The following is a 7,263-nucleotide window of genomic DNA, read 5'->3' as shown; positions in this document are numbered from 1 at the left end:
TTTCCACACATATAACATGTCTCGAAAAGAAGAGTTCTTTTTTAATATCTTTTTCATTTATTTTATTTTAATTTAATATTTATTTCTTAATAATTTATAGAATAAAAAATTATTGTGAAAGACAGATCAAATTGCTTATTCTAAAGGATTAATTAAGTAATTATTTACACATTTCGGGAAGTTCTTGCAACTTGTCTTAAGGCTAAATGCACTTTCAACTAGTTTCCTTTCCCTCCCTTGTTCATTATTTCCGTTAGAATTCCACTAGCACTATTCACGTTTATACATTTTCCTTTCCAAACTTCTGCTTCAATACTTTCTGGTCCTGTGTTTCGGCTTTCAGTTTTGTTTTTTTTTTCGCGTAGGTCATATATATATATAGTGTTCCAGAACTCAACGTCAAACCGAAACAGGACGATAATATTGATTGTAACGATCATGAAAAAATAAAAAAAAAAACGCCATGCACATAGTTTAAAAATTATGAGCTTTCAAGTACAACCGGTTATTGTGGTTCATTTTTATTTATTTTATTTATATAAACTTTGAATTTCTAATCGTTTCTAGGACCACGGTAAAAATACCAAAATTGCCTCAAGTTTTCAGGAATTAAGACTTTTTGTTGAACTATGAATTTAAAATTTTCAAAATTGGTCGAGTTTGAGAGGCCCTACTTTAAAAAAAAATGTACCACAGTGTATTCGCAAGTTTTATCAAAAGTTTGCGCATTTAGTCAGAATTGTCAGTTTCATAATAAAAAAAAATTGAGTAACAAAATAAAAGCCTAAAAATAACATAATTGCTAGTGCATTTTACTCACAAATAAGTTCAAATGTTTGTTGTACGCGCAGGCTTCAAGGTACAAAAACATTTGAACTGAATGTGAGCGAAATGCGTTAGCCGTTCGTGTTATTTTTAGTTAAAAAAAACGTAATCCTTATTGATTACTTTTACTCGTTTTTTATTACGAATCTATCGAGTATTTTAATAACTTACAATCCGCAAACTTTTGATAGAACAAAAGTTTGCGGAGGGCATCTCAAAGTCGATCTGTTTTGAAAACTTCAAATTCATAGCTCAACAAAAAGTATTAATTCTTGAAAACTTGGGCCAATTGTGTCATTATTTTCATCCGTGGTCCTAGAAATGTTATTTACGATTACGGATCCGAAACTTAAATGAAAACAAAAATTAACAACAATAAAATGGTGACATTTTTACTGAGGCCCGTGTTGCACTTACAACTCCTAATTTTTAAAATAAATGGATTTTTTTTTCTAATTTTTTATGATAGTTGCGATCAGGGCCGGTCCTGGGGTCCAAGCTCCCCCCCCCTCTATTATTTTAACGGTTCTCACAGTCTATCATTAAAATTATGTAAACATTTACAGTAATTTTTTAAAATACCTTTGAATATAATTTCGAATTGATATCGTAAGAGCCAAATTGTATGTATTAATCTTTACTTTCCCATCGTGTATCAGATTATTTGTTTAAAGTTAAATTTTTTATCGTATTTTAAAAATGTTGAAAGATTAGTATTTTTTTAAAATTTTTTTTGAATGATATTGGAAAAAAACTATATTGCAAATTTTATATCCGAATCTCATTCTGGCGCCCCCTAAGACGTGCGTCTACATTTTTCGCATGCATCGCATTCAATATAGGACCCGCCCTAGTTGCGATTATACAGGGTGTCAGCGGACCTTGATGACAAGCCGAAAAAAGTTCATAGTATTGACCTTAACCGTTCTGAAAAAAAAAATCTCACGTTGTTTGGAAATTATTTCATCATAGCTCTAGGTTGTACTTAAAAGCTTATGATTTCTAAACAACAATTCATTTTTTTTTTTTAATTTTTTCCAGGATAGTTAAGGTCAATACTACAACCCCGTTTCGGCTTGACGTCAAGGTATAAGACACTCTGTATGTTATATATTTTTCTTTAAAAACTGTGAAAATACTGTTAAAAATGTTTTATTAAATTTTTAATGGAATAAAATTATATAAAACTAAGTTTGCAATTAACAATATTCGAAATTTTGTCAAAAATAGCTCATATTATAATTTTACATTTAACAACGAATACATTATTTAAGATTTATCAAATATTTCTTATATTTCACACACTGGCACAAATTACAATTAAAAGTCTGAATTGAATCTTTATAGATTTTTCACACATAAAAATCGACGATCTATGAAATCGATTTTATTTAAAATAAAATGATCTAATTAGCGAATTAGATTTTTACTATTAGTTAAAAATAATAACTTTTTGTAAAATGGTGTAAATGTATGTAAATAACAAAAATTGTTAATTGTCCAATACATATATTTGGCTCTATGGAAAATTACTCATGTGCGTTTTCACTCTCAATTTTGCTCATACTTCTTATTATGGCAAGACGTGTATGTTATTAATGTCTAATGAATTAAACAATAGTTATTTGTTGCTCTTGTTGTTAATTAATGCAATTTCGTTTATAATTAATACAGGCCTTCCCGATTATTATGGAATACTAATATCTCGTCAATTCCTACTTACCGATATAAAAAGTCACATAAAATTTAATTATTATTTATTAAATTATTATTCAAGAAATTATGCAACGTTTAACAAATTTATAAAGTATATTTCATTAAAATTAAACCTTGCTTTTCCGCTAGTAAAGTTTAAAACTTTGATGAATCATAACATTCTGTTTGAGAATTTCATATTTTATATGGAAACAGTAGTCACATTTATTTTATGATCTAAAATAAAACAAATTTTTAATGAATTGTGTAAATAAGCAAATTCTAGTTTTCATAACAAACAAGAATCGATGTTATCACTTATAACAACGGAAATAACATTGATTATTGAAGTACATTAATAGTAACATAAAAAAAGTTTATAATAAACCATCATGTATTTTTTTTGCGAATGAAGCTTTAGCATAATTTCTGATATTGTTATTGATTCTAACGTTTCAAGAGCTTTTTTCTTTAAATAAAGCCGATTGCGATTTTGCTTTCAAATTCTTCTTTCAATATTCCATCAATTTCCTGAAAAAGTAATCTTCTGTTAAAGCGTAAAAATTGTGATATATCTGAGTATATTAATTTCGATATTATTAGGCAATATTTTGCTAAAAAACTGTTAGCAAGTCGTATTAAATGTATTTTATCATTCGACAGTTTTGATCACAATACTCATTATTATTGTTTCTTTACACTCGTATCAGCATTCGGACTTACTTCTTCTCAATTAGTTTGTGCTACGTTTTATTTAAATTAAGAAATAGATATATAATTTGCAGTTGTATACATGAAACGTTTTTAGTCATATTTCAAATCTTTATTTTAAACCAGAATATTATTCTTATTATATTCTATATATATTATTGCGTATATACGAATATACGTGTATGTATATTAATATTAGTAAATGTAATGTAAGTTTATATCGTAATATTTATGATGTAAATATAAATTCATAGCACTTTTTTTCAAGCAAAATGGGCTGATGAGTTTGGAGTAGTGCTGATAGCACTCCCTTGAACTAATTTGAAACAAGACAGATGGAAAACAGACAAACTGGAGGACTAGGACCAGAAAAAGCGTGTTATCGATGAATATTTGTTAGAGAAAATAAAATACGGAGAATGAAATGCTGAGACACAGGACACCTGACAATTGTTGTCACCAAAGTTTGGGAAGTAAAATGTACTAAAGCGAACTATAAACAGGGAAATGCATCAGAGTGAACTGTAAACAGGTGAACAATTTAGTGAACTCACACCAAGTCTTCGGACAGAGTGCAAATAATAATAATAATAATAATATATATATATATATATATATATATATATATATATATATAGGGTATACCAGACTTTAACGGGGCACAAGCCGAAACGTGTTAGTATTGACCTTAAATGTCCTGAAAAAAAAGGAAAATAATATCTCACGTTTTTTGGAATTTATGAGCTTTTAAGTGCAATCTAGAGCTTTGGTGAAATTATGACAATTTTCGATTACTATGGTTAACTTTATTTTATTCATCTAAACTTTTCTACGATCACGATGAAAGAAAATATCACAATTGCCCCAAGCATTTCAAGAAATAAGACTTTTTGTTGAACTATGAATTTTTTTTTAAAAATAAGTCGACTTTGAGAGGCCCACCTTAAAAAATGTACAAAAAGGTGTTGGCAAGTTTCATTGGCGCATTTAATCAGAATTGTAAAATGGTAAAACACCGCCGAAAACTTCAAAAAATTCGAGTGAAAAAATAAAAACCTAAAAATGGTATGAATTTTGCTGGTATTCAAATTCAGTTCACATGTTTCTTTCTCGCACGAAGAACTCTCTCTTGTTAATTTGAACTAATTCAAAGCAAAAAATCATGCCATTTTTAGATTTTTATTTTTGTACTCGAAATTTTTCAATAATAAAATTATCAAGTATTTTACCATTTTACAATCCTGAATGAACGCGCTAACTTTTGATGAAATTTGCCAACACACTTCAGTACATTTTATATAAAGGAGGGCTTCTCAAAGTCGAACAATTTAAAAAAAAATAAGTTCATAGTTTAACTAAAAGTTTTGATTTTGAAAACTTGAGGCAATTGTGTTATTGTTTTTTATTGTGATTCTAGAAATGTTATTCGTGATTACGGTTCCAAAGTTTAAACGAACAAATTTAGTAAAAAATATCTCTAATAACCGAAAAATGGTGATTTTACCAAAGCTCATAATTTCTGAACTTCGATAGATATTTTTTTTTTTCAATTTTTTTTCAGGCCGATTAAGGTCAATACTATCACCCTGTTTCGGCTTGACGTTAAGATCTGGGACATCCTGTGTATATGTGTGTCTTTTAGTCAAATCATTAAAATAAAATACGATAAGTAATGAATTGTTCGTTTTGTACATTTTGACACTGTATGTGTATCGTAAATCAGCAAGTTGATACTAGGAAAAATCTAAAAGAAATAAACATTGTTTTGTAATAAAACAAAATTAACACCAAAATTTCATTTAAAATTAAAATGTAAACAATTTTATAAAGTGATATAGTATGTTACACTATTTTTCAAACAAAAGTCAAACATTGAATTAAGCTGAACTTGCTGAATGACAAGGTGTGACGTACAAAATAAATAGTTCAAGTATTTATCGTTTTTTATTTTGACAATTTGGCTGAAAAAATCTCTAGAATTATTCCACGATTAACAAAAAATCTATATATACATATATACATATACATATATATATATATATATATATATATATATATATATATATATATATGTGTGTGTGTGTGTCTGTGTGACGAACTTATACAAAACGTGCAATCATTGGACTCACTAAAAATATTATTGAATATTCAAGAGGTAGATTCTATGTATTATTCTTATGTAATATGTTCTTGCATGTAATGGCGTATCAAAAATATATAGAAATGTATAGAGAAGCGATGAATAATACACGAATAAGTCATAAAAAGTATGAATTCATATCATATATATCGTATCATAGTTTCATGTTAAAGATTTTATTTGAACTATACATAAGCGATATTTCGAGCGAAAGTAAGATTATTGCATTTTGAATCAATTTAAAAAGTTACCAATGATAAATTGAACAATATTTCACATCCAATACTTTGGTCACATAAAAATTGCACATTTTCCCGTTAACTAAAACCCGTTGGTTTAATAATAGTTTTTCTCATTTTACTTATCATAATTTTTGTCTTTGGAACAAACAGTTCTGCTTTGTTTAATTTTTATTAAAATACAATAAATTATATAAAATCAATAAAAAATAACAAATACTAAATGATTTTGAAGACCTACTGTTAACAGTCTATAAGATAATCATGATAAGTTTTATAGATACTCATTTCATTGGTGTTTTCTCATAACGTTTTTTTTTCAATTTCAATTCAATAGAACATCTATTGTTTTTTGTGAAGGTGCATTACATCTAACCATTGCTAATAAAAAGTTGTTTTCAACGGGTATTAAATAAAAAATAATCAAGAAATAAATTACTTATTTCTTGGTACAAGGTTATTTGTGTTTATTTTTTGTGGATTTTCCTGATTTATTTAAAATAATATTATTGCCTGTTACATAATATTCAAGACAAATATACATTATGATAAATGAAGATACTTAATGATTCGTGAAAAAAAGTCCATATAGTGTACAATTATATTCAAGATAATTTATAAAAACTAGTGGTGTGTGACATTGCGTCTTAAGGTAAATTGCTGGAACTTTCCGTATTGTGAACAAATGTTAGAAGAGCTAGTGGGGGTGCATGGCATTGTGCCTTAAGGCAAATTGCTCGAACTTCCCGTACCGTTATTGAAAATTTTGGTACGCAATCCAAAAAAAAAAAATACACAAAATGTGTACACATTATGAAAATGTGATTATGTCTAATGATCATTTTTGGCCTCCAAAAGGCATTTTTTAAACTTATTTTTATTGAGAGTCCATAACCGCTAGATCTGCCTTCACAGCAACTAATCAGCACGTTTCCTTATCAATAGGAATCGAATGTTTTTTGAATTATTCAAATCGGTAGATCCGTGTTCCCGAAATTGTCAACGAAAATTTGTATTCGCGCACACACACACACACACATACATTCAAACTGTTCACATACATTCCAAAATGTTCAGAATCCTTTGAAACGTAAAGATATATAAACATTTTCATTTTCAATTTTTTTTGTGATTACTATAACTTGCCCTACGGGAAGTTAATAAAATTGATTACATGCTATTACGGAATTCAAAATTAGTAAAAAAAGCTATAAAAATCTGATATGATCTTTGAGCACGTTTTCTCTCTAACTCCAAAACCGTTGGCAAAAATGAACGGGATGTAAGAAATTATACATGTTTGTTATATTATGCTTATAGGCCATGAAATTAAAACTGCAACTGTTCTATAAACTAATCTGAAAAAATCGATTAATCCTAGCCACCAACAATGAGGTCAAAAATACATAGCCATACATACATGATTTAATGCAGATTCATACTCTTCTATAATTTTACGAAACGCTATTCTGCATAATGAAATTCATGCGTTATTCTGCATAATTCTGGTCACCTCTATTTTCTTTTTACAAATTTTTACCTTTAGATTGCCTTTTTAACTTCCCGTAGGGTAGTTATAGAAATGGGTCAAAAATCAAAAATGACAATTTTTGCATTTCTCGACGTTTAGAAGGTTTCTGAACAGTTTGGCAT

This window comes from Ctenocephalides felis, unplaced genomic scaffold (assembly GCF_003426905.1).
Source record: "Ctenocephalides felis isolate EL2017-DRISC unplaced genomic scaffold, ASM342690v1 CF-g0.4_SCAFFOLD_01886, whole genome shotgun sequence".
In the NCBI taxonomy this organism is placed as follows: Eukaryota; Metazoa; Arthropoda; class Insecta; order Siphonaptera; family Pulicidae; genus Ctenocephalides; species Ctenocephalides felis.
This window is presented reverse-complemented; position numbering follows the sequence as displayed.